Consider the following 24,796-nt stretch of genomic DNA (forward strand, 5'->3'; position numbering starts at 1 on the left):
TCATAGCCTGGTTCCTCTCTAGGTTTCTTCCTAGGTTTTGGCCTTTCTAGGGAGTTTTTCCTAGCCACCGTGCTTCTACACCTGCATTCTAGCTGTTTGGGGTTTTAGGCTGGGTTTCTGTACAGCACTTCGAGATATTATCTGATGTACGAAGGGCTATATAAAATAAAATTGATTGATTGATTGAGTTACCTGGAGCATCGGCACTCCCTTGTAACTTTGTCTTCTTTTTAATTTTCTTATTTAATTAAAATTTTTATGGATCTCATGTTGCTCTTCCTTCATCGTTTTCGATTTTCTTTTTAAAACTGTTAATTTATCTCATGTTGCTCTTTCTTCCTTCGTGTACACATATAATTCGTTTCTGATTTTATGTCTGAAGCATATTGAATCTGAAAAACGCAGCAGATAATTTCAATTACAGACGTGGGAATTGGGGTAAAGGCTGGATTCCCTTTATTTTTCCTTGCGCAAACAAACTCAATATAGATGGCAGTGGTGGGATTTGAACCCACGCCTCCATAGCGACTGGAGCCTTAATCCAGCGCCTTAGACCGCTCGGCCACACTACCCTGCTGTAGCAAATTATTCACACTTTCCCATCAGTTACCTAGAGCATCGGCACTCCCTTGTAATTTTGTCTTCTTTTTAATTTTCTTCTTTAATTAAAATTTTTATGGATCTCATGTTGCTCTTCCTTCATCGTTTTCGATTTTCTTTTTAAAACTGTTAATTTATCTCATGTTGCTCTTTCTTCCTTCGTGTACACATATAATTCGTTTCTGATTTTATGTCTGAAGCAGATTGAATCTGAAAAACGCAGCAGATAATTTCAATTACAGACGTGGGAATTGGGGTAAAGGCTGGATTCCCTTTATTTTTCCTTGCGCAAATAAACTTAATATTGATGGGAGTGGTGGGATTTGAACCCATGCCTCCATAGAGACTGGAGCCTTAATCCAGCGCCTTAGACCGCTCAGCCACACTACCCTGCTTTAGCAAAAAATTCACACTTTCCCGTCAGTTACCTAGAGCATCGGCACTCCCTTGTAACTTTGTCTTCTTTTTAATTTTCTTCTTTAATTAAATTTTTTTATGGATCTCATGTTGCTCTTCCTTCACCGTTTTTGATTTTCTTTTTAAAACTGTTAATTTATCTCATGTTGTTCTTTCTTCCTTCGTGTACACATATAAATCGTTTCTGCTTTCATGTCTGTAGCAGATTGAATCTGAAAAACGCAGCAGATAATTTCAATAACAGACGTGGGAATTGGGGTAAAGGCTGGATTCCCTTTATTTGTCCTTGCGCAAACAAACTCAATAAAGATGGCAGTGGTGGGATTTGAACCCACGCCTCCATAGAGACTGGAGCCTTAAACCAGCGCCTTAGACCGCTCGGCCACACTACCCTGCTTTAGTAAAATATTCACACTTTCCCATCAGTTACCTAGAGCATCGGCACTCCCTTGTAACTTTGTCTTCTTTTTAATTTTCTTCTTTAATTAAAATTTTTATGGATCTCATGTTGCTCTTCCTTCATCGTTTTTGATTTTCTTTTTAAAACTGTTAATTTATCTCATGTTGCTCTTTCTTCCTTCGTGTACACATATAATTCGTTTCTGCTTTTATGTCTGAAGCAGACTGAATCTGAAAAACGCAGCAGATAATATCAATAACAGTCGTGGGAATTGGGGTAAAAGCTGGATTCCCTTTATTTGTCCTTGCGCAAACAAACTCAATAAAGATGGCAGTGGTGGGTTTTGAACCCACGCCTCCATAGACACTGGAGCCTTAACCGAGCGCCTTAGACCGCTCGGCCACACTACCCTGCTTCAGCCAAATATTCACACTTTCCCATCAGTTACCTAGAGCATCGACACTCCCTTGTTACTTTGTCTTCTTTTTAATTTTATTCTTTAATACATTTTTTTATGGATCTCATGTTGCTCTTCCTTCATCGTTTTTGATTTTCTTTTTAAAACTGTTAATTTATCTCATGTTGCTCTTTCGTCCTTCGTGTACACATATAATTAGTTTCTGCTTTTATGTCTGAAGCAGATTGAATCTGAAAAACGCAGCAGATAATTTCAATAACAGACGTGGGAATTGGGGTAAAGGCTGGATTCCCTTTATTTGTCCTTGCGCAAACAAACTCAATAAAGATGGCAGTGGTGGGATTTGAACCCACGCCTCCATAGAGAAAAGAGCCTTAACCCAGCGCCTTAGACCGCTCGGCCACACTACCCTTCTGTAGCAAAAAATTCACACTTTCCCATCAGTTACCTAGAGCATCGGCTCTCCCTTGTAACTTTGATTTCTTTTTAATTTTCTTCTTAAATATTTTTTTTTATGGATCTCATGTTGCTCTTCCTTCATCGTTTTTGATTTTCTTTTTAAAAGTGTTAATTTATATCATGTTGCTCTTTCTTCCTTCGTGTACACATATAAATCATTTCTGCTTTCATGTCTGTAGCAGATTGAATCTGAAAAACGCAGCAGATAATTTCAATTACAGACGTGGGAATTGGGGTAAAGGCTGGATTCCCTTTATTTGTCCTTGCGCAAACAAACTCAATAAAGATGGCAGTGGTGGGATTTGAACCCACGCCTCCATAGAGACTGGAGCCTTAAACCAGCGCCTTAGACCGCTCGGCCACACTACCCTGCTTTAGCAAAATATTCACACTTTCCCATCAGTTACCTAGAGCATCGGCACTCCCTTGTAACTTTGTCTTCTTTTTAATTTTCTTCTTTAATTAAAATTTTTATGGATCTCATGTTGCTCTTCCTTCATCGTTTTTGATTTTCTTTTTAAAACTGTTAATTTATCTCATGTTGCTCTTTCTTCCTTCGTGTACACATATAATTCGTTTCTGCTTTTATGTCTGAAGCAGATTGAATCTGAAAAACGCAGCAGATAATATCAATAACAGACGTGGGAATTGGGGTAAAAGCTGGATTCCCTTTATTTGTCCTTGCGCAAACAAACTCAATAAAGATGGCAGTGGTGGGATTTGAACCCACGCCTCCATAGACACTGGAGCCTTAATCCAGCGCCTTAGACCGCTCGGCCACAGTACCCTGCTTTAGCAAAATATTCACACTTTCCCATCAGTTACCTAGAGCATCGGCACTCCCTTGTAACTTTGTCTTCTTTTTAATTTTCTTCTTTAAAACATTTTTTTATGGATCTCATGTTGCTCTTCCTTCATCGTTTTTGATTTTCTTTTTAAAACTGTTAATTTATCTCATGTTGCTCTTTCTTCCTACGTGTACATATATAATTCGTTTCTGCTTTTATGTCTGAAGCAGATTGAATCTGAAAAACGCAGCAGATAATTTCAATAACAGACGTGGGAATTGGGGTAAAGGCTCGATTCCCTTTATTTGTCCTTGCGCAAACAAACTCAATAAAGATGGCAGTGGTGGGATTTGAACCAACGCCTCCATAGAGACTGGAGCCTTAATCCAGCGCCTTAGACCGCTCGGCCACACTACCCTGCTTTAGCAAAATATTCACACTTTCCAATCAGTTACCTAGAGCATCGGCACTCCCTTGTAACTTTGTCTTCTTTTTAATTTCCTTCTTTTATTAAAATTGTTATGGATCTCATGTTGCTCTTCCTTCATCGTTTTTGATTTTCTTTTTAAAACTGTTAATTTATCTCATGTTCCTCTTTCTTCCTTCGTGTACACATATAAATCGTTTCTGCTTTCATGTCTGTAGCAGATTGAATCTGAGAAACGCATGAGATAATTTCAATAACAGACGTGGGAATTGGGGTAAAAGCTGGATTCCCTTTATTTGTCCTTGCGCAAACAAACTCAATAAAGATGGCAGTGGTGGGATTTGAACCCACGCCTCCATAGAGACTGGAGCCTTAATCCAGCGCCTTAGACCGCTCGGCCACACTACCCTGCTTTAGCAAAATATTCACACTTTCCCATCAGTTACCTAGAGCATCGGCACTCCCTTGTAACTTTGTCTTCTTTTTAATTTTCTTCTTTAATTAAAATTGTTATGGATCTCATGTTGCTCTTCCTTCATCGTTTTTGATTTTCTTTTTAAAACTGTTAATTTATCTCATGTTGCTCTTTCTTCCTTCGTGTACACATATAATTAGTTTCTGCTTTTATGTCTGAAGCAGATTGAATCTGAAAAACGCAGCAGATAATTTCAATAACAGATGTGGGAATTAGGGTAAAGGCTGGATTCCCTTTATTTGTCCTTGCGCAAACAAACTCAATAAAGATGGCAGTGGTGCGATTTGAACCCGCGCCTCCACAGAGACTGGAGCCTTAATCCAGCGCCTTAGACCGCTCGGCCACACTACCCTGCTTTAGAAAAATATTCACACTTTCCCATCAGTTACCTAGAGCATCGGCACTCCCTTGTAACTTTGTCTTCTTTTTAATTTTCTTCTTTAATACATTTTTTTATGGATCTCATGTTGCTCTTCATCGTTTTTGATTTTCTTTTTAAAACTGTTAATTTATCTCATGTTGCTCTTTCTTCCTTCGTGTACATATATAATTCGTTTCTGCTTTTATGTCTGAAGCAGATTGAATCTGAAAAACGCAGCAGATAATTTCAATAACACACGTGGGAATTGGGGTAAAGGCTGGTTTCCCTTTATTTGTACTTGCGCAAACAAACTCAATAAAGATAGCAGTGGTGGGATTTGTACCCAGGCCTCCATAGAGACTGGAGCCTTAATCCAGCGCCTTAGACCGCTCGGCCACACTACCCTGCTTTAGCTAAATATTCACACTTTCCCATCAGTTACCTAGAGCTTCGGCTCTCCCTTGTAACTTTGTCTTCTTTTTAATTTTCTTCTTAATTTTAATTTTTTTATGGATCTCATGTTGCTTTTCCTTCATCGTTTTTGATTTTCTTTTTAAAACTGTTAATTTATCTCATGTTGCTCTTTCTTCCTTCGTGTACACATATAATTCGTTTCTGCTTTTATGTCTGAAGCAGATTGAATCTGAAAAACGCAGCAGATAATTTCAATAACAGACGTGGGAATTGGGGTAAAAGCTGGATTCCCTTTATTTGTCCTTGCGCAAACAAACTCAATAAAGTTGGCAGTGTTGGGATTTGAACCCACGCCTCCATAGAGACTGGAGCCTTAATCCAGCGCCTTAGACCGCTCGGCCACACTACCCTGCTTTAGCAAAATATTCACACTTTCCCATCAGTTACCTAGAGCATCGGCACTCCCTTGTAACGTTGTCTTCTTTTTAATTTTCTTCTTTAATTAAAATTGTTATGGATCTCATGTTGCTCTTCCTTCATCGTTTTTGATTTTCTTTTTAAAACTGTTAATTTATCTCATGTTGCTCTTTCTTCCTTCGTGTACACATATAATTAGTTTCTGCTTTTATGTCTGAAGCAGATTGAATCTGAAAAACGCAGCAGATAATTTCAATAACAGACGTGGGAATTGGGGTAAATGCTGGATTCCCTTTATTTGTCCTTGCGCAAACAAACTCAATAAAGATGGCAGTGTTGGGATTTGAACCCACGCCTCCATAGAGACTGGAGCCTTAATCCAGCGCCTTAGACCGCTCGGCCACACTTCCCTGCTTTAGCTAGATATTCACACTTTCCCATCAGTTACCTAGAGCATCGGCACTCCCTTGTAACTTTTTCTTTTTTTTAATTTTCTTCTTTAATTAAAATTGTTATGGATCTCATGTTGCTCTTCCTTCATCGTTTTTGATTTTCTTTTTAAAACTGTTAATTTATCTCATGTTGCTCTTTCTTCCTTTGTGTAAACATATAATTCGTTTCTGCTTTTATGTCTGAAGCAGATTGAATCTGAAAAACGCAGCAGATAATTTCAATAACAGACGTGGGAATTGGGGAAAAGGCTGGATTCCCTTTATTTGTCCTTGCGCAAACAAACTCAATAAAGGTGGCAGTGGTGGGATTTGAACCCATGCCTCATTGGAGACTGGAGCCTTAATCCAGCGCCTTAGACCGCTCGGCCACACTACCCTGCTTTAGAAAAAAATTCACACTTTCCCATCAGTTACCTAGAGCTTCGGCTCTCCCTTGTAACTTTGTCTTCTTTTTAATTTTCTTCTTAAATTTTTTTTTTTATGGATCTCATGTTGCTTTTCCTTCATCGTTTTTGATTTTCTTTTTAAAAGTGTTAATTTATCTCATGTTGCTCTTTCTTCCTTCGTGTACACATATAATTCGTTTCTGCTTTTATGTCTGAAGCAGATTGAATCTGAAAAACGCAGCAGATAATTTCAATAACAGACGTGGGAATTGGGGTGAAAGCTGGATTCCCTTTATTTGTCCTTGCGCAAACAAACTCAATAAAGATGGCAGTGGTGGGATTTGAACCCACGCGTCCATAGAGACTGGAGCCTTAATCCAGCGCCTTAGACCGCTCGGCCACACTACCCTGCATTAGCTAAATATTCACACTTTCCCATCAGTTACCTAGAGCATCGGCACTCCCTTGTAACTTTGTCTTCTTTTTAATTTTCTTCTTTAATTAAAATTGTTATGGATCTCATGTTGCTCTTCCTTCATCGTTTTTGATTTTCTTTTTAAAACTGTTAATTTATCTCATGTTGCTCTTTCTTCCTTCGTGTACACATATAATTAGTTTCTGCTTTTATGTCTGAAGCAGATTGAATCTGAAAAACGCAGCAGATAATTTCAATAACAGACGTGGGAATTGGGGTAAAGGCTGGATTCCCTTTATTTGTCCTTGTAGAAAAACAAACTCAATAAAGATGGCAGTGGTGGGATTTGAACCCACGCCTCCACAGAGACTGGAGCCTTAATCCAGCGCCTTAGACCGCTCGGCCACACTACCCTGCTGTAGCAAAATATTCACACTTTCCCATCAGTTACCTAGAGCATCGGCACTCCCTTGTAACTTTGTCTTCTTTTTAATTTTCTTCTTTAATACATTTTTTTATGGATCTCATGTTGCTCTTCCTTCATCGTTTTTGATTTTCTTTTTAAAACTGTCAATTTATCTCATGTTGCTCTTTCTTCCTTCGTGTACACATATAATTAGTTTCTGCTTTTATGTCTGAAGCAGATTGAATCTGAAAAACGCAGCAGATAATTTCAATAACAGACGTGGGAATTGGGGTAAAAGCTGGATTCCCTTTATTTGTCCTTGCGCAAACAAACTCATTAAAGATGGCAGTGTTGGGATTTGAACCCACCCCTCCATAGAGACTGGAGCCTTAATCCAGCGCCTTAGACCGCTCGGCCACACTACCCTGCTGTAGCAAAATATTCACACTTTCCCATCAGTTACCTAGAGCATCTGCACTCCCTTGTAACTTTGTCTTCTTTTTAATTTTCTTCTTTTATTAAAATTGTTATGGATCTCATGTTGCTCTTCCTTCATCGTTTTTGATTTTCTTTTTAAAACTGTTAATTTATCTCATGTTGCTCTTTCTTCCTTCGTGTACACATATAATTCGTTTCTGCTTTTGTGTCTGAAGCAGATTGAATCTGAAAAACGCAGCAGATAATTTCAATAACAGACGTGGGAATTGGGGTAAAGGCTGGATTCCCTTTATTTGTCCTTGCGCAAACAAACTCAATTAAGGTGGCAGTGGTGGGATTTGAACCCACGCCTCCATAGAGACTGGAGCCTTAATCCAGCGCCTTAGAAAGCTCGGCCACACTACCCTGTTTAGCTAAATATTCACACTTTCCCATCAGTTACCTAGAGCATCGGCACTCCCTTGTAACTTTGTCTTCTTTTTAATTTTCTTCTTAACCTGTTGGGGATGGGGGCGCTGTTTAGACTATTTATGCTAATTTGGCTAATTTTTGAAACGGCTTCCCACAAAATCCTTGATCGTACAATATGCATATTATTATTATTATTGGATAGAAAACAGTCTATAGTTTCTATAGGAGTTGAAATTTTGTCTCTAAGTGGAACAGAGCCCATTCTACAGCAATTTCCCTGACATGGAGTCAGATTTGAGAAATGTTGGCCACTCTTCTGAAGTCAGTTAAAAGGGCACTGTCGTTGCTATGACTATACGGACACTTCTTACGTCTTCCCCTGGATGCCTTTACGTGATGACGATTCCAATGGGGTCGATTGCGCGTTCACAGGCCCGACAAATGAAAAAACCCTGAAGCTAGTCATTCTTTTGGAGCTGCGTCATGCGCCTAGAGGACACCGGCCCGCACCTTTTCCAAGCATTAGTGAAGGGGGTAATATTACTCGGGTCATGTTTCTACTCGTTATGGGAGTTAAAAACATCATAAGGTAGTTAATTTAAAGCGTTTTATAGCAATTTATATCCGTTTAGTGCGATTTTGGGACATTTATTTTTGCAACGATGTGAAAAGTTGGGCATGCTTTTCAGTTCATCCCGAACGCAGTTGACATTTCCACATGGCAAGAGGACAGCTTTCCACCAAAAGACGATTTCTCCCAAGAAAGGATCCTTTGCCCAAGATACTGATGGAAGAACAGCTCAAGGTAGGACATTTTTATTATGATAAATCGTGTTTCTGTCGAAACATTTTAGTGGCTTAGGACGCCATGTTTTTTGACGTAGCTTCGCTTGGCGCAAACTGTATTGAAAAGTAAGGATAATTTAAAAAATGTAATAACGCAATTGTATTAAGAATTAAATTGTCTATCAATCCCTGTCCACCCTATATTTTTTAGTCACGTTTATGAGTATTTATGTATAAGAGTAGATCACTGTCTAAGTGGCGCAAGGACTTTTTCTTTACCAGCTTGTCTACATTTCACATTGTCTAACCATGATTTTGGTGGCTAAATATAAACATTTTCGATCAAACTGTATATGCATGTTGTAATGTGATGTTACAGGAGTGTCATCGGAAGAATTCTGAGAAGGTTAGTGAAAAAATTAATATCTTTTGGCGATGTTGACTTTTATCGCTCACTTTGGCTAGAATCAATGCTGGGCTGCTAATTGCTATGTGCTAAGCTAATATAACGATTTATTGTGTTTTCGCTGTAAGACACTTAGAAAATCTGAAATATTGTCTGTATTCACAGGATCTGTGTCTTTCGATTCGTGTATGCTGTGTATTTTTACGAAATGTTTGATGATTAGTAGTTAGGTAAACACGTTGCTCATTGTAATTATTCTAGTCCATTTGTGACGGTGGGTGCAATTGTAAACTATGCCATATACCTGAAATATGCACTTTTTTCTAACAAAACCTATCCCATACCATAAATATGTTATCAGACTGTCATCTAATGAGTTTTTTTGTTGGTTAGGGGCTATAAATATCTTAGTTTAGCCGAATTGGTGATGGCTACTGGTGTTGGTGGACAAATAAAAGATGGTGGATTATGCTAATGTGTTTTTAGGTAATAGATGTACATCTTTACATATTGTGTCTTCCCTGTAAAACATTTTAAAAATCGGAAATGTTGACTGGATTCACAAGATCTGTGTCTTTCATTAGCTGTATTGGACTTTAATGTGTGAAAGTTAAATATTTAAAAAAAATATTTTTTTTGAATTTCGCGGCACTGGTTTTTCAGTGGGGGGGGGGGGGGGGTGTGCCGCTAGCGCCACGCTGATCCTAGACAGGTTAACCTGTTGGGGATGGGGGCGCTGTTTAGACTATTTATGCTAATTTGGCTAATTTTTGAAACGGCTTCCCACAAAATCCTTGATCGTACAATATGCATATTATTATTATTATTGGATAGAAAACAGTCTATAGTTTCTATAGGAGTTGAAATTTTGTCTCTAAGTGGAACAGAGCCCATTCTACAGCAATTTCCCTGACATGGAGTCAGATTTGAGAAATGTTGGCCACTCTTCTGAAGTCAGTTAAAAGGGCACTGTCGTTGCTATGACTATACGGACACTTCTTACGTCTTCCCCTGGATGCCTTTACGTGATGACGATTCCAATGGGGTCGATTGCGCGTTCACAGGCCCGACAAATGAAAAAACCCTGAAGCTAGTCATTCTTTTGGAGCTGCGTCATGCGCCTAGAGGACACCGGCCCGCACCTTTTCCAAGCATTAGTGAAGGGGGTAATATTACTCGGGTCATGTTTCTACTCGTTATGGGAGTTAAAAACATCATAAGGTAGTTAATTTAAAGCGTTTTATAGCAATTTATATCCGTTTAGTGCGATTTTGGGACATTTATTTTTGCAACGATGTGAAAAGTTGGGCATGCTTTTCAGTTCATCCCGAACGCAGTTGACATTTCCACATGGCAAGAGGACAGCTTTCCACCAAAAGACGATTTCTCCCAAGAAAGGATCCTTTGCCCAAGATACTGATGGAAGAACAGCTCAAGGTAGGACATTTTTATTATGATAAATCGTGTTTCTGTCGAAACATTTTAGTGGCTTAGGACGCCATGTTTTTTGACGTAGCTTCGCTTGGCGCAAACTGTATTGAAAAGTAAGGATAAATTAAAAAATGTAATAACGCAATTGTATTAAGAATTAAATTGTCTATCAATCCCTGTCCACCCTATATTTTTTAGTCACGTTTATGAGTATTTATGTATAAGAGTAGATCACTGTCTAAGTGGCGCAAGGACTTTTTCTTTACCAGCTTGTCTACATTTCACATTGTCTAACCATGATTTTGGTGGCTAAATATAAACATTTTCGATCAAACTGTATATGCATGTTGTAATGTGATGTTACAGGAGTGTCATCGGAAGAATTCTGAGAAGGTTAGTGAAAAAATTAATATCTTTTGGCGATGTTGACTTTTATCGCTCACTTTGGCTAGAATCAATGCTGGGCTGCTAATTGCTATGTGCTAAGCTAATATAACGATTTATTGTGTTTTCGCTGTAAGACACTTAGAAAATCTGAAATATTGTCTGTATTCACAGGATCTGTGTCTTTCGATTCGTGTATGCTGTGTATTTTTACGAAATGTTTGATGATTAGTAGTTAGGTAAACACGTTGCTCATTGTAATTATTCTAGTCCATTTGTGACGGTGGGTGCAATTGTAAACTATGCCATATACCTGAAATATGCACTTTTTTCTAACAAAACCTATCCCATACCATAAATATGTTATCAGACTGTCATCTAATGAGTTTTTTTGTTGGTTAGGGGCTATAAATATCTTAGTTTAGCCGAATTGGTGATGGCTACTGGTGTTGGTGGACAAATAAAAGATGGTGGATTATGCTAATGTGTTTTTAGGTAATAGATGTACATCTTTACATATTGTGTCTTCCCTGTAAAACATTTTAAAAATCGGAAATGTTGACTGGATTCACAAGATCTGTGTCTTTCATTAGCTGTATTGGACTTTAATGTGTGAAAGTTAAATATTTTAAAAAAATATTTTTTTTGAATTTCGCGGCACTGGTTTTTCAGTGGGGGGGGGGGGGGGTGTGCCGCTAGCGCCACGCTGATCCTAGACAGGTTAAAAAAAATTTTTTATGGATCTCATGTTGCTTTTCCTTCATCGTTTTTGATTTTCTTTTTAAAACTGTTAATTTATCTCATGTTGCTCTTTCTTCCTTCGTGTACACATATAATTCGTTTCTGCTTTTATGTCTGAAGCAGATTGAATCTGAAAAACGCATGAGATAATTTCAATAACAGACGTGGGAATTGGGGTAAAAGCTGGATTCCCTTTATTTGTCCTTGCGCAAACAAACTCAATAAAGATGGCAGTGTTGGGATTTGAACCCACCCCTCCATAGAGACTGGAGCCTTAATCCAGCGCCTTAGACCGCTCGGCCACATTACCCTTCTTTAGCTAAATATTCACACTTTCCCATCAGTTACCTAGAGCATCGGCACTCCCTTGTAACTTTGTCTTCTTTTTAATTTTCTTCTTTAATTAAAATTGTTATGGATCTCATGTTGCTCTTCCTTCATCGTTTTTGATTTTCTTTTTAAAACTGTTAATTTATCTCATGTTGCTCTTTCTTCCTTCGTGTACACATATAATTAGTTTCTGCTTTTATGTCTGAAGCAGATTGAATCTGAAAAACGCAGCAGATAATTTCAATAACAGACGTGGGAATTGGGGTAAAGGCTGGATTCCCTTTATTTGTACTTGCGCAAACAAACTCAATAAAGATGGCAGTGTTGGGATTTGAACCCACGCCTCCATAGAGACTGGAGCCTTAATCCAGCGCCTTAGACCGCTCGGCCACACTACCCTGCTGTAGCAAAATATTCACACTTTCCCATCAGTTACCTAGAGCATCTGCACTCCCTTGTAACTTTGTCTTCTTTTTAATTTTCTTGTTTAATTAAAATTGTTATGGATCTCATGTTGCTCTTCCTTCATCGTTTTTGATTTTCTTTTTAAAACTGTTAATTTATCTCATGTTGCTCTTTCTTCCTTCGTGTACACATATAATTCGTTTCTGCTTTTATGTCTGAAGCAGATTGAATCTGAAAAACGCAGCAGATAATTTCAATAACAGACGTGGGAATTGGGGTTCCCTTTATTTGTCCTTGCGCAAACAAACTCAATAAAGATGGCAGTGGTGGGCTTTGAACCCACGCCTCCACAGAGACTGGCGCCTTAATCCAGCGCCTTAGACCGCTCGGCCACACTACCCTGCTTCAGCAAAATATTCACACTTTCCCATCAGTTACCTAGAGCATCGGCACTCCCTTGTAACTTTGTCTTCTTTTTAATTTTCTTCTTTAATACATTTTTTTATGGATCTAATGTCGCTCTTCCTTCATCGTTTTTGATTTTCTTTTTAAAACTGTCAATTTATCTCATGTTGCTCTTTCTTCCTTCGTGTACACATATAATTCGTTTCTGCTTTTATGTCTGAAGCAGATTGAATCTGAAAAACGCAGCAGATAATTTCAATAACACACGTGGGAATTGGGGTAAAGGCTGGATTCCCTTTATTTGTACTTGCGCAAACAAACTCAATAAAGATAGCAGTGTTGGGATTTGAACCCACGCCTCCATAGAGACTGGAGCCTTAATCCAGCGCCTTAGACCGCTGGCCACACTACCCTGCTGTAGCAAAATATTCACACTTTCCCATCAGTTACCTAGAGCATCTGCACTCCCTTGTAACTTTTTCTTCTTTTTAATTTTCTTCTTTAATTAAAATTGTTATGGATCTCATGTTGCTCTTCCTTCATCGTTTTTGATTTTCTTTTTAAAACTGTTAATTTATCTCATGTTGCTCTTTCTTCCTTCGTGTAAACATATAATTCGTTTCTGCTTTTATGTCTGAAGCAGATTGAATCTGAAAAACGCAGCAGATAATTTCAATAACAGACGTGGGAATTGGGGAAAAGGCTGGATTCCCTTTATTTGTCCTTGCGCAAACAAACTCAATAAAGGTGGCAGTGGTGGGATTTGAACCCATGCCTCATTGGAGACTGGAGCCTTAATCCAGCGCATTAGACCGCTCGGCCACACTACCCTGCTGTAGCAAAATATTCACACTTTCCCATCAGTTACCTAGAGCATCTGCACTCCCTTGTAACTTTTTCTTCTTTTTAATTTTCTTCTTTAATACATTTTTTTATGGATCTCATGTTGCTCTTCCTTCATCGTTTTTGATTTTCTTTTTAAAACTGTTAATTTATCTCATGTTGCTCTTTCTTCCTTCGTGTACACATATAATTCGTTTCTGCTTTTATGTCTGAAGCAGATTGAATATGAAAAACGCATGAGATAATTTCAATAACAGACGTGGGAATTGGGGTAAAAGCTGGATTCCCTTTATTTGTCCTTGCGCAAACAAACTCAATAAAGCTGGCAGTGGTGGGATTTGAACCCACGCCTCCATAGAGACTGGAGCCTTAATCCAGCGCCTTAGACCGCACGGCCACACTACCCTGCTTCAGCAAAATATTCACACTTTCCCATCAGTTACCTAGAGCATCGGCACTCCCTTGTAACTTTGTCTTCTTTTTAATTTTCTTCTTTAATTAAAATTGTTATGGATCTCATGTTGCTCTTCCTTCATCGTTATTGATTTTCTTTTTAAAACTGTTAATTTATCTCATGTTCCTCTTTCTTCCTTCGTGTACACATATAATTCGTTTCTGCTTTAATGTCTGAAGCAGATTGAATCTGAAAAACGCATGAGATAATTTCAATAACAGACGTGGGAATTGGGGTAAAAGCTGGATTCCCTTTATTTGTCCTTGCACAAACAAACTCAATAAAGATGGCAGTGTTGGGATTTGAACCCACGCCTCCATAAAGACTGGATCCTTAATCCAGCGCCTTAGACCGCTCGGCCACACTACCCTGCTGTAGCAAAAAATTCACACTTTCCCATCAGTTACCTAGAGCATCGGCTCTCCCTTGTAACTTTGTCTTCTTTTTAATTTTCTTCTTAATTTTTTTTTTTATGGATCTCATGTTGCTCTTCCTTCATCGTTTTTTATTTTCTTTTTAAAACTGTTAATTTATCTCATGTTGCTCTTTCTTCCTTCGTGTACACATATAATTCGTTTCTGCTTTTGTCTGAAGCAGATTGAATCTGAAAAACGCATGAGATAATTTCAATAACAGACGTGGGAATTGGGGTAAAAGCTGGATTCCCTTTATTTGTCCTTGCGCAAACAAACTCAATAAAAATGGCAGTGGTGGGATTTGAACCCATGCCTCCATAGAGACTGGAGCCTTAATCCAGCGCCTTAGACCGCTCGGCCACACTGTGGTGTAGCTAAATATTCACACTTTCCCATCAGTTACCTAGAGCATCGGCACTCCCTTGTAACTTTGTCTTGTTTTTAATTTTCTTCTTTAATACATTTTTTTATGGATCTCATGTTGCTCTTCCTTCATCGTTTTTTATTTTCTTTTTAAAACTGTTAATTTATCTCATGTTGCTCTTTCTTCCTTCGTGTACACATATAATTCGTTTCTGCTTTTATGTCTGAAGCAGATTGAATCTGAAAAACGCAGCAGATAATTTCAATAACACACGTGGGAATTGGGGTAAAGGCTGGATTCCCTTTATTTGTCCTTGCGCAAACAAACTCAATAAAGATGGCAGTGGTGGGATTTGAACCCACGTCTTCATAGAGACTGGAGCCTTTATCCAGCGCCTTAGACCGCTCGGCCACACTACCATGCTGTAACTAAATATTCACACTTTCCCATCAGTTACCTAGAGCATCGGCACTCCCTTGTAACTTTGTCTTCTTTTTAATTTTCTTCTTTAATTAAAATTTTTATGGATCTCATGTTGCTCTACCTTCATCGTTTTTGATTTTCTTTTTAAAACTGTTAATTTATCTCATATGGCTCTTTCTTCCTTCGTGTACACATATAATTCGTTTCTGCTTTTATGTCTGAAGCAGATTGAATCTGAAAAACACAGCAGATAATTTCAATATCAGACGTGGGAATTGGGGTAAAGGCAGGATTCCCTTTATTTGTCCTTGCGCAAACAAACTCAATAAAGCTGGCAGTGGTGGGATTTGAACACACGCCTCCATAGAGACTGGAGCCTTAATCCAGCGCCTTAGACCGCTCAGCCACACTACCCTGCTGTAGCAAAAAATTCACACTTTCCCATCAGTTACCTAGAGCATCTGCACTCCCTTGTAACTTTGTCTTCTTTTTAATTTTCTTCTTTAATTAAAATTTTTATGGATCTCATGTTGCTCTTCCTTCATCGTTTTTGATTTTCTTTTTAAAAGTGTTAATTTATCTCATGTTGCTCTTTCTTCCTTCGTGTACACATATAATTCGTTTCTGCTTTTATGTCCGAAGCAGATTGAATCTGAAAAACGCAGCAGATAATTTCAATAACAGACGTGGGAATTGGGGTAAAGGCTTGATTCCCTTTATTTGTCCTTGCGCAAACAAACTCAATAAAGATTGCAGTGGTGCGATTTGAACCCACGCCTCCATAGAGACTGGAGCCTTAATCCAGCGCCTTAGACCGCTCGGCCACACTACCCTGCATTAGCTAAATATTCACACTTTCCCATCAGTTACCTAGAGCATCGGCACTCCCTTGTAACTTTGTCTTCTTTTTAATTTTCTTCTTTAACATTTTTATGGATCTCATGTTGCTCTTCCTTCATCGTTTTTGATTTTCTTTTTAAAACTGTTAATTTATCTCATGTTGCTCTTTCTTCCTTTGTGTACACATATAATTATTTTCTGCTTTTATGTCTGAAGCAGATTGAATCTGAAAAACGTAGCAGATAATTTCAATAACAGACGTGGGAATTGGGGTAAAAGCTGGATTCCCTTTATTTGTCCTTGCGCAAACAAACTCAATAACGATGGCAGTGGTGGGATTTGAACTCAAGCCTCCATAGAGACTGGAGCCTTAATCCAACGCCTTAGACCGCTTGGCCACACTACCCTGCTTTAGCAAAATATTCACACTTTCCCATCAGATACCTAGAGCATCGGCTCTCCCTTGTAACTTTGTCTTCTTTTTAATTTTCTTCTTTAATACATTTTTTTATGGATCTCATGTTGCTCTTCCTTCATCGTTTTTGATTTTCTTTTTAAAACTGTTAATGTATCTCATGTTGCTCTTTCTTCCTTTGTGTACACATATAATTTGTTTCTGCTTTTATGTCTGAAGCAGATTGAATCTGAAAAACGCATGAGATAATTTCAATATCAGACGTGGGAATTGGGGTAAAAGCTGGATACCCTTTATTTGTCCTTGCGCAAACAAACTCAATAAAGATGGCAGTGGTGTGATTTGAACCCACGCCTCCATAGAGACTGGAGCCTTAATCCAGCGCCTTAGACCGCTCGGCCACACTACCCTGCTGTAGCAAAAAAATCACACTTTCCCATCAGTTACCTAGAGCATCGGCTCTCCCTTGTAACTTTGTCTTCTTTTTAATTTTCTTCTTAAATAATTTTTTTTATGGATCTCATGTTGCTCTTCCTTCATCGTTTTTGATTTTCTTTTTAAAACTGTTAATTTATCTCATGTTGCTCTTTCTTCCTTCGTGTACACATATAATTCGTTTCTGCTTTTATGTCTGAAGCAGATTGAATCTGAAAAACGCAGCAGATAATTTCAAAAACAGACGTGGGAATTGGGGTAAAGGTTGGATTCCCTTTATTTGTCCTTGCGCAAACAAACTCAATAAAGATGTCAGTGGTGGGATTTGAACCCACGCCTCCATAGAGACTGGAGCCTTAATCCAGCGCCTTAGACCGCTCGGCCACACTACCCTGCTTTAGCTAAATATTCACACTTTCCCATCAGTTACCTAGAGCATCGGCACTCCCTTGTAACTTTGTCTTCTTTAACATTTTCTTCTTTAAAATTTTTATGGATCTCATGTTGCTCTTCCTTCATCGTTTTTGATTTTCTTTTTAAAACTGTTAATTTATCTCATGTTGCTCTTTCTTCCTTTGTGTACACATATAATTATTTTCTGCTTTTATGTCTGAAGCAGATTGAATCTGAAAAACGCATGAGATAATTTCAATAACAGACGTGGGAATTGGGGTAAAAGCTGGATTCCCTTTATTTGTCCTTGCGCAAACAAACTCAATAAAGATGGCAGTGGTGGGATTTGAACTCAAGCCTCCATAGAGACTGGAGCCTTAATCCAACGCCTTCGACCGCTTGGCCACACTACCCTGCTTTAGCAAAATATTCACACTTTCCCATCAGATACCTAGAGCATCGGCTCTCCCTTGTAACTTTGTCTTCTTTTTAATTTTCTTCTTTAATACATTTTTTTATGGATCTCATGTTGCTCTTCCTTCATCGTTTTTGATTTTCTTTTTAAAACTGTTAATGTATCTCATGTTGCTCTTTCTTCCTTTGTGTACACATATAATTTGTTTCTGCTTTTATGTCTGAAGCAGATTGAATCTGAACAACGCAGCAGATAATTTCAATAACAGACGTGGGAATGGGGGTAAAAGCTGGATACCCTTTATTTGTCCTTGCGCAAACAAACTCAATAACGATGGCAGTGGTGGGATTTGAACACACGCCTCCATAGAGACTGGAGCCTTAATCCAACGCCTTAGACCGCTTGGCCACACTACCCTGCTTTAGCAAAATATTCACACTTTCCCATCAGATACCTAGAGCATCGGCTCTCCCTTGTAACTTTGTCTTCTTTTTAATTTTCTTCTTTAATACATTTTTTTATGGATCTCATGTTGCTCTTCCTTCATCGTTTTTGATTTTCTTTTTAAAACTGTTAATGTATCTCACGTTGCTCTTTCTTCCTTTGTGTACACATATAATTTGTTTCTGCTTTTATGTCTGAAGCAGATTGAATCTGAAAAACGCATGAGATAATTTCAATATCAGACGTGGGAATTGGGGTAAAAGCTGGATACCCTTTATTTGTCCTTGCGCAAACAAACTCAATAAAGATGGCAGTGGTGTGATTTGAACCCACGCCTCCATAGAGACTGGAGCCTTAATCCAGCGCCTTAGACCGCTCGGCCACACTACCCTGCTGTAGCAAAAAAATCACACTTTCCCATCAGTTACCTAGAGCATCGGCTCTCCCTTGTAACTTTGTCTTCTTTTTAATTTTCTTCTTTAATACATTTTTTTATGGATCTCATGTTGCTCTTCCTTCATCGTTTTTGATTTTCTTTTTAAAACTGTTAATGTATCTCATGTTGCTCTTTCTTCCTTTGTGTACACATATAATTTGTTTCTGCTTTTATGTCTGAAGCAGATTGAATCTGAAAAACGCAGCAGATAATTTCAATATCAGACGTGGGAATGGGGGTAAAAGCTGGATACCCTTTATTTGTCCTTGCGCAAACAAACTCAATAAAGATGGCAGTGGTGTGATTTGAACCCACGCCTCCATAGAGACTGGAGCCTTAATCCAGCGCCTTAGACCCCTCGGCCACACTACCCTGCTGTAGCAAATAAATCACACTTTCCCATCAGTTACCTAGAGCATCGGCTCTCCCTTGTAACTTTGTCTTCTTTTTAATTTTCTTCTTAAATAATTTTTTTTTATGGATCTCATGTTGCTCTTCCTTCATCGTTTTTGATTTTCTTTTTAAAACTGTTAATTTATCTCATGTTGCTCTTTCTTCCTTCGTGTACACATATAATTCGTTTCTGCTTTTATGTCTGAAGCAGATTGAATCTGAAAAACGTAGCAGATAATTTCAATAACAGACGTGGGAATTGGGGTAAAAGCTGGATTCCCTTTATTTGTCCTTGCGCAAACAAACTCAATAAAGATGGCAGTGGTGGGATTTGAACTCAAGCCTCCATAGAGACTGGAGCCTTATTCCAACGCCTTAGACCGCTTGGCCACACTACCCTGCTTTAGCAAAATATTCACACTTTCCCATCAGATACCTAGAGCATCGGCTCTCCCTTGTAACTTTGTCTTCTTTTTAATTTTCTTCTTTAATACATTTTTTTATGGATCTCATGTTGCTCTTCCTTCATCGTTTTTGATTTTCTTTTTAAAACTGTTAATGTATCTCATGTTGCTCTTTCTTCCTTTGTGTACACATATAATTTGTTTCTGCTTTTATGTCTGAAGCAGATTGAATCTGAAAAACGCATGAGATAATTTCAATATCAGACGTGGGAATTGGGGTAAAAGCTGGATACCCTTTATTTGTCCTTGCGCAAACAAACTCAATAAAGATGGCAGTGGTGGGATTTGAACCCACGCCTCCATAGAGACTGGAGCCTTAATCCAGCGCCTTAGACCGCTCGGCCACACTACCCTGCTGTAGCAAAAAAATCACACTTTCCCATCAGTTACCTAGAGCATCGGCTCTCCCTTGTAACTTTGTCTTCTTTTTAATTTTCTTCTTAAATAATTTTTTTTATGGATCTCATGTTGCTCTTCCTTCATCGTTTTTGATTTTCTTTTTAAAACTGTTAATTTATCTCATGTTGCTCTTTCTTCCTTCGTGTACACATATAATTCGTTTCTGCTTTTATGTCTGAAGCAGATTGAATCTGAAAAACGCAGCAGATAATTTCAAAAACAGACGTGGGAATTGGGGTAAAGGTTGGATTCCCTTTATTTGTCCTTGCGCAAACAAACTCAATAAAGATGGCAGTGGTGGGATTTGAACCCACGTCTCCATAGAGACTGGAGCCTTAATCCAGCACCTTAGACCGCTCGGCCACACTACCCTGCTTTAGCTACAAATTCACACTTTCCCATCAGTTACCTAGAGCATCGGCACTCCCTTGTAACTTTGTCTTCTTTTAATTTTCTTCTTTAATTAAAATTGTTATGGATCTCATGTTGCTCTTCCTTCATCGTTTTTGATTTTCTTTTTAAAAGTGTTAATTTATCTCATGTTGCTCTTTCTTCCTTCGTGTACACATATAATTCGTTTCTGTTTTTATGTCTGAAGCAGATTGAATCTGAAAAACGCATGAGATAATTTCAATAACAGACGTGGGAATTGGGGTAAAAGCTGGATTCCCTTTATTTGTCCTTGCGCAAACAAACTCAATAAAGCTGGCAGTTGTGGGATTTGAACCCACGCCTCCATAGAGACTGGAGCCTTAATCCAGCGCCTTAGACCGCTCGGCCACACTACCCTGCTTCAACAAAATATTCACACTTTCCCATCAGTTACCTAGAGCATCGGCACTCCCTTGTAACTTTGTCTTCTTTTTAATTTTCTTCTTTAATTAAAATTTTTATGGATCTCATGTTGCTCTTCCTTCATCATTTTTGATTTTCTTTTTAAAAGTGTTAATTTATCTTTTGCTGCTCTTTCTTCCTTCCTTCGTGTACACATATAATTAGTTTCTGCTTTTATGTCTGAAGCAGATTGAATCTGAAAAACGTAGCAGATAATTTCAATAACAGACGTGGGAATTGGGGTAAAGGCTGGATTCCCTTTATTTGTCCTTGCGCAACCAAACTCAATAAAGATGGCAGTGGTGGGATTTGAACCCACGTCTCCATAGAGACTGGAGCCTTAATCCAGCGCCTTAGACCGCTCGGCCACACTACCCTGCTTTAACAAATAATTCACACTTTCCCATCAGTTACCTAGAGCATCGGCACTCCCTTGTAACTTTGTCTTCTTTTTAATTTTCTTCTTTAATTAAAATTTTTATGGATCTCATGTTGCTCTTCCTTCATCGTTTTTGATTTTCTTTTTAAAAGTGTTAATTTATCTCATGTTGCTCTTTCTTCCTTCGTGTACACATATAATTCGTTTCTGCTTTTATGTCCAAAGCAGATTGAATCTGAAAAACGCAGCAGATAATTTCAATAACAGACGTGGGAATTGGGGTAAAGGCTTGATTCCCTTTATTTGTCCTTGCGCAAACAAACTCAATAAAGATTGCAGTGGTGCGATTTGAACACACGCCTCCATAGAGACTGGAGCCTTAATCCAGCGCCTTAGACTGCTCGGCCACACTACCCTGCTTTAGCTAAATATTCACACTTTCCCATCAGTTACCTAGAGCTTCGGCTCTCCCTTGTAACTTTGTCTTCTTTTTAATTTTCTTCTTTAATACATTGTTATGGATCTCATGTTGCTCTTCCTTCATCGTTTTTGATTTTCTTTTTAAAACTGTTAATTTATCTCATGTTGCTCTTTCTTCCTTTGTGTACACATATAATTATTTTCTGCTTTTATGTCTGAAGCAGATTGAATCTGAAAAACGTAGCAGATAATTTCAATAACAGACGTGGGAATTGGGGTAAAAGCTGGATTCCCTTTATTTGTCCTTGCGCAAACAAACTCAATAAAGATGGCAGTGGTGGGATTTGAACTCAAGCCTCCATAGAGACTGGAGCCTTAATCCAACGCCTTAGACCACTTGGCCACACTACCCTGCTTTAGCAAAATATTCACACTTTCCCATCAGATACCTAGAGCATCGGCTCTCCCTTGTAACTTTGTCTTCTTTTTAATTTTCTTCTTTAATACATTTTTTTATGGATCTCATGTTGCTCTTCCTTCATCGTTTTTGATTTTCTTTTTAAAACTGTTAATGTATCTCATGTTGCTCTTTCTTCCTTTGTGTACACATATAATTCGTTTCTGCTTTTATGTCTGAAGCAGATTGAATCTGAAAAACGCATGAGATAATTTCAATATCAGACGTGGGAATTGGGGTAAAAGCTGGATACCCTTTATTTGTCCTTGCGCAAACAAACTCAATAAAGATGGCAGTGGTGGGATTTGAACCCACGCCTCCATAGAGACTGGAGCCTTAATCCAGCGCCTTAGACCGCTCGGCCACACTACCCTGCTGTAGCAAATTATTCACACTTTCCCATCAGATACCTAGAGCATCGGCACTCCCTTGTAACTTTGTCTTCTTTTTAAATTTCTTCTTTAATACATTTTTTTATGGATCTCATGTTGCTCTTCCTTCATCGTTTATGATTTTCTTTTTAAAACTGTTAATGTATCTCATGTTCCTCTTTCTTCCTTTGTGTACACATATAATTCGTTTCTGCTTTTATGTCTGAAGCAGATTGAATCTGAAAAACGCATGAGATAATTTCAATATCAGACGTGGGAATTGGGGTAAAGGCTGGATTCCCTTTATTTGTCCTTGCGCAAATAAACCTGCCAGTGGTGGGCTTTGAACCCACGCCTCCATAGAGACTGGAGCCTTAATCCAGCGCCTTATACCGCTCGGCCACACTACCCTGCTTAAGCTAAATATTCACACTTTCCCATCAGTTACCTAGAGCATCGGCACTCCCTTGTAACTTTGTCTTCTTTTTAATTTTCTTTTTTAATTAACATTTTTATGGATCTCATGTTGCTCTTCCTTCATCGTTTTTGATTTTCTTTTTAAAACTGTTAATGTATCTCATGTTGCTCTTTCTTCCTTTGTGTACACATATAATTTGTTTCTGCTTTTATGTCTGAAGCAGATTGAATCTGAAAAACGCATGAGATAATTTCAATATCAGACGTGGGAATTGGGGTAAAAGCTGGATACCCTTTATTTGTCCTTGCGCAAACAAACTCAATAAAGATGGCAGTGGTGTGATTTGAACCCACGCCTCCATAGAGACTGGAGCCTTAATCCAGCGCCTTAGACCGCTCGGCCACACTACCCTGCTGTAGCAAAAAAATCACACTTTCCCATCAGTTACCTAGAGCATCGGCTCTCCCTTGTAACTTTGTCTTCTTTTTAATTTTCTTCTTAAATAATTTTTTTTATGGATCTCATGTTGCTCTTCCTTCATCGTTTTTGATTTTCTTTTTAAAACTGTTAATTTATCTCATGTTGCTCTTTCTTCCTTCGTGTACACATATAATTCGTTTCTGCTTTTATGTCTGAAGCAGATTGAATCTGAAAAACACAGCAGATAATTTCAAAAACAGATGTGGGAATTGGGGTAAAGGTTGGATTCCCTTTATTTGTCCTTGCGCAAACAAACTCAATAAAGATGGCAGTGGTGGGATTTGAACCCACGCCTCCATAGAGACTGGAGCCTTAATCCAGCGCCTTAGACCGCTCGGCCACACTACCCTGCTTTAGCTAAATATTCACACTTTCCCATCAGTTACCTAGAGCATCGGCACTCCCTTGTAACTTTGTCTTCTTTTTAATTTTCTTCTTTAACATTTTTATGGATCTCATGTTGCTCTTCCTTCATCGTTTTTGATTTTCTTTTTAAAACTGTTAATTTATCTCATGTTGCTCTTTCTTCCTTTGTGTACACATATAATTATTTTCTGCTTTTATGTCTGAAGCAGATTGAATCTGAAAAACGCATGAGATAATTTCAATAACAGACGTGGGAATTGGGGTAAAAGCTGGATTCCCTTTATTTGTCCTTGCGCAAACAAACTCAATAAAGATGGCAGTGGTGGGATTTGAACTCAAGCCTCCATAGAGACTGGAGCCTTAATCCAACGCCTTAGACCGCTTGGCCACACTACCCTGCTTTAGCAAAATATTCACACTTTCCCATCAGTTACCTAGAGCATCTGCACTCCCTTGTAACTTTGTCTTCTTTTTAATTTTCTTCTTTAATACATTTTTTTATGGATCTCATGTTGCTCTTCCTTCATCGTTTTTGATTTTCTTTTTAAAAATGTTAATGTATCTCATGTTGCTCTTTCTTCCTTTGTGTACACATATAATTTGTTTCTGCTTTTATGTCTGAAGCAGATTGAATCTGAAAAACGCAGCAGATAATTTCAATATCAGACGTGGGAATTGGGGTAAAAGCTGGATACCCTTTATTTGTCCTTGCGCAAACAAACTCAATAAAGATGGCAGTGGTGTGATTTGAACCCACGCCTCCATAGAGACTGGAGCCTTAATCCAGCGCCTTAGACCGCTCGGCCACACTACCCTGCTGTAGCAAAAAAATCACACTTTCCCATCAGTTACCTAGAGCATCGGCTCTCCCTTGTAACTTTGTCTTCTTTTTAATTTTCTTCTTAAATAATTTTTTTTTATGGATCTCATGTTGCTCTTCCTTCATCATTTTTGATTTTCTTTTTAAAAGTGTTAATTTATCTTTTGCTGCTCTTTCTTCCTTCCTTCGTGTACACATATAATTAGTTTCTGCTTTTATGTCTGAAGCAGATTGAATCTGAAAAACGCATGAGATAATTTCAATATCAGACGTGGGAATTGGGGTAAAAGCTGGATTCCCTTTATTTGTCCTTGCGCAAACAAACTCAATAAAGATGGCAGTGGTGGGATTTGAACACACGCCTCCATAGAGACTGGAGCCTTAATCCAGCGCCTTAGACCGCTCGGCCACACTACCCTGCTGTAGCAAATTATTCACACTTTCCCATCAGATACCTAGAGCATCGGCACTCCCTTGTAACTTTGTCTTCTTTTTAATTTTCTTCTTTAATACATTTTTTTATGGATCTCATGTTGCTCTTCCTT

The 24,796-nt window shown here is 38.4% G+C and overlaps 36 non-coding genes across 36 annotated transcripts; all 36 read right to left on the reverse strand.

Annotated features, from left to right (window-relative positions):
• Positions 1-490: 490 nt before the first annotated feature.
• Positions 491-572, reverse strand: trnal-aag (transfer RNA leucine (anticodon AAG)). The gene has a single exon. It is a non-coding gene; the product is annotated as a tRNA-Leu (tRNA).
• A 336-nt stretch (positions 573-908) lies between these two features.
• trnal-aag (transfer RNA leucine (anticodon AAG)) lies at positions 909-991 on the reverse strand. Its single transcript has one exon. It is a non-coding gene; the product is annotated as a tRNA-Leu (tRNA).
• A 336-nt stretch (positions 992-1,327) lies between these two features.
• On the reverse strand, positions 1,328-1,409 carry trnal-aag (transfer RNA leucine (anticodon AAG)). The gene has a single exon. It is a non-coding gene; the product is annotated as a tRNA-Leu (tRNA).
• A 1,172-nt stretch (positions 1,410-2,581) lies between these two features.
• On the reverse strand, positions 2,582-2,663 carry trnal-aag (transfer RNA leucine (anticodon AAG)). Its single transcript has one exon. It is a non-coding gene; the product is annotated as a tRNA-Leu (tRNA).
• A 336-nt stretch (positions 2,664-2,999) lies between these two features.
• trnal-aag (transfer RNA leucine (anticodon AAG)) lies at positions 3,000-3,081 on the reverse strand. The gene has a single exon. It is a non-coding gene; the product is annotated as a tRNA-Leu (tRNA).
• Positions 3,082-3,417: 336 nt separating this feature from the next.
• trnal-aag (transfer RNA leucine (anticodon AAG)) lies at positions 3,418-3,499 on the reverse strand. The gene has a single exon. It is a non-coding gene; the product is annotated as a tRNA-Leu (tRNA).
• A 336-nt stretch (positions 3,500-3,835) lies between these two features.
• trnal-aag (transfer RNA leucine (anticodon AAG)) lies at positions 3,836-3,917 on the reverse strand. The gene has a single exon. It is a non-coding gene; the product is annotated as a tRNA-Leu (tRNA).
• Positions 3,918-5,086: 1,169 nt separating this feature from the next.
• trnal-aag (transfer RNA leucine (anticodon AAG)) lies at positions 5,087-5,168 on the reverse strand. The gene has a single exon. It is a non-coding gene; the product is annotated as a tRNA-Leu (tRNA).
• A 336-nt stretch (positions 5,169-5,504) lies between these two features.
• On the reverse strand, positions 5,505-5,586 carry trnal-aag (transfer RNA leucine (anticodon AAG)). Its single transcript has one exon. It is a non-coding gene; the product is annotated as a tRNA-Leu (tRNA).
• Positions 5,587-5,922: 336 nt separating this feature from the next.
• On the reverse strand, positions 5,923-6,004 carry trnal-aag (transfer RNA leucine (anticodon AAG)). The gene has a single exon. It is a non-coding gene; the product is annotated as a tRNA-Leu (tRNA).
• Positions 6,005-6,340: 336 nt separating this feature from the next.
• trnal-aag (transfer RNA leucine (anticodon AAG)) lies at positions 6,341-6,422 on the reverse strand. The gene has a single exon. It is a non-coding gene; the product is annotated as a tRNA-Leu (tRNA).
• Positions 6,423-6,760: 338 nt separating this feature from the next.
• Positions 6,761-6,842, reverse strand: trnal-aag (transfer RNA leucine (anticodon AAG)). The gene has a single exon. It is a non-coding gene; the product is annotated as a tRNA-Leu (tRNA).
• A 336-nt stretch (positions 6,843-7,178) lies between these two features.
• On the reverse strand, positions 7,179-7,260 carry trnal-aag (transfer RNA leucine (anticodon AAG)). Its single transcript has one exon. It is a non-coding gene; the product is annotated as a tRNA-Leu (tRNA).
• Positions 7,261-7,596: 336 nt separating this feature from the next.
• On the reverse strand, positions 7,597-7,678 carry trnal-aag (transfer RNA leucine (anticodon AAG)). The gene has a single exon. It is a non-coding gene; the product is annotated as a tRNA-Leu (tRNA).
• Positions 7,679-12,078: 4,400 nt separating this feature from the next.
• trnal-aag (transfer RNA leucine (anticodon AAG)) lies at positions 12,079-12,160 on the reverse strand. Its single transcript has one exon. It is a non-coding gene; the product is annotated as a tRNA-Leu (tRNA).
• A 325-nt stretch (positions 12,161-12,485) lies between these two features.
• trnal-aag (transfer RNA leucine (anticodon AAG)) lies at positions 12,486-12,567 on the reverse strand. The gene has a single exon. It is a non-coding gene; the product is annotated as a tRNA-Leu (tRNA).
• Positions 12,568-13,320: 753 nt separating this feature from the next.
• On the reverse strand, positions 13,321-13,402 carry trnal-aag (transfer RNA leucine (anticodon AAG)). Its single transcript has one exon. It is a non-coding gene; the product is annotated as a tRNA-Leu (tRNA).
• Positions 13,403-13,738: 336 nt separating this feature from the next.
• Positions 13,739-13,820, reverse strand: trnal-aag (transfer RNA leucine (anticodon AAG)). The gene has a single exon. It is a non-coding gene; the product is annotated as a tRNA-Leu (tRNA).
• A 336-nt stretch (positions 13,821-14,156) lies between these two features.
• On the reverse strand, positions 14,157-14,238 carry trnal-aag (transfer RNA leucine (anticodon AAG)). Its single transcript has one exon. It is a non-coding gene; the product is annotated as a tRNA-Leu (tRNA).
• Positions 14,239-14,986: 748 nt separating this feature from the next.
• Positions 14,987-15,068, reverse strand: trnal-aag (transfer RNA leucine (anticodon AAG)). The gene has a single exon. It is a non-coding gene; the product is annotated as a tRNA-Leu (tRNA).
• A 336-nt stretch (positions 15,069-15,404) lies between these two features.
• On the reverse strand, positions 15,405-15,486 carry trnal-aag (transfer RNA leucine (anticodon AAG)). Its single transcript has one exon. It is a non-coding gene; the product is annotated as a tRNA-Leu (tRNA).
• A 1,168-nt stretch (positions 15,487-16,654) lies between these two features.
• Positions 16,655-16,736, reverse strand: trnal-aag (transfer RNA leucine (anticodon AAG)). Its single transcript has one exon. It is a non-coding gene; the product is annotated as a tRNA-Leu (tRNA).
• A 336-nt stretch (positions 16,737-17,072) lies between these two features.
• Positions 17,073-17,154, reverse strand: trnal-aag (transfer RNA leucine (anticodon AAG)). Its single transcript has one exon. It is a non-coding gene; the product is annotated as a tRNA-Leu (tRNA).
• A 750-nt stretch (positions 17,155-17,904) lies between these two features.
• trnal-aag (transfer RNA leucine (anticodon AAG)) lies at positions 17,905-17,986 on the reverse strand. Its single transcript has one exon. It is a non-coding gene; the product is annotated as a tRNA-Leu (tRNA).
• Positions 17,987-18,322: 336 nt separating this feature from the next.
• trnal-aag (transfer RNA leucine (anticodon AAG)) lies at positions 18,323-18,404 on the reverse strand. The gene has a single exon. It is a non-coding gene; the product is annotated as a tRNA-Leu (tRNA).
• A 336-nt stretch (positions 18,405-18,740) lies between these two features.
• trnal-aag (transfer RNA leucine (anticodon AAG)) lies at positions 18,741-18,822 on the reverse strand. The gene has a single exon. It is a non-coding gene; the product is annotated as a tRNA-Leu (tRNA).
• A 755-nt stretch (positions 18,823-19,577) lies between these two features.
• Positions 19,578-19,659, reverse strand: trnal-aag (transfer RNA leucine (anticodon AAG)). Its single transcript has one exon. It is a non-coding gene; the product is annotated as a tRNA-Leu (tRNA).
• A 336-nt stretch (positions 19,660-19,995) lies between these two features.
• Positions 19,996-20,077, reverse strand: trnal-aag (transfer RNA leucine (anticodon AAG)). Its single transcript has one exon. It is a non-coding gene; the product is annotated as a tRNA-Leu (tRNA).
• A 335-nt stretch (positions 20,078-20,412) lies between these two features.
• On the reverse strand, positions 20,413-20,494 carry trnal-aag (transfer RNA leucine (anticodon AAG)). The gene has a single exon. It is a non-coding gene; the product is annotated as a tRNA-Leu (tRNA).
• Positions 20,495-20,834: 340 nt separating this feature from the next.
• trnal-aag (transfer RNA leucine (anticodon AAG)) lies at positions 20,835-20,916 on the reverse strand. Its single transcript has one exon. It is a non-coding gene; the product is annotated as a tRNA-Leu (tRNA).
• Positions 20,917-22,086: 1,170 nt separating this feature from the next.
• On the reverse strand, positions 22,087-22,168 carry trnal-aag (transfer RNA leucine (anticodon AAG)). The gene has a single exon. It is a non-coding gene; the product is annotated as a tRNA-Leu (tRNA).
• A 327-nt stretch (positions 22,169-22,495) lies between these two features.
• On the reverse strand, positions 22,496-22,577 carry trnal-aag (transfer RNA leucine (anticodon AAG)). Its single transcript has one exon. It is a non-coding gene; the product is annotated as a tRNA-Leu (tRNA).
• Positions 22,578-22,913: 336 nt separating this feature from the next.
• On the reverse strand, positions 22,914-22,995 carry trnal-aag (transfer RNA leucine (anticodon AAG)). Its single transcript has one exon. It is a non-coding gene; the product is annotated as a tRNA-Leu (tRNA).
• A 336-nt stretch (positions 22,996-23,331) lies between these two features.
• trnal-aag (transfer RNA leucine (anticodon AAG)) lies at positions 23,332-23,413 on the reverse strand. The gene has a single exon. It is a non-coding gene; the product is annotated as a tRNA-Leu (tRNA).
• Positions 23,414-24,163: 750 nt separating this feature from the next.
• Positions 24,164-24,245, reverse strand: trnal-aag (transfer RNA leucine (anticodon AAG)). Its single transcript has one exon. It is a non-coding gene; the product is annotated as a tRNA-Leu (tRNA).
• Positions 24,246-24,586: 341 nt separating this feature from the next.
• trnal-aag (transfer RNA leucine (anticodon AAG)) lies at positions 24,587-24,668 on the reverse strand. The gene has a single exon. It is a non-coding gene; the product is annotated as a tRNA-Leu (tRNA).
• Positions 24,669-24,796: the final 128 nt, after the last annotated feature.

This window comes from Salvelinus fontinalis, unplaced genomic scaffold, assembly GCF_029448725.1.
Source record: "Salvelinus fontinalis isolate EN_2023a unplaced genomic scaffold, ASM2944872v1 scaffold_0958, whole genome shotgun sequence".
NCBI lineage: Eukaryota > Metazoa > Chordata > Actinopteri > Salmoniformes > Salmonidae > Salvelinus > Salvelinus fontinalis.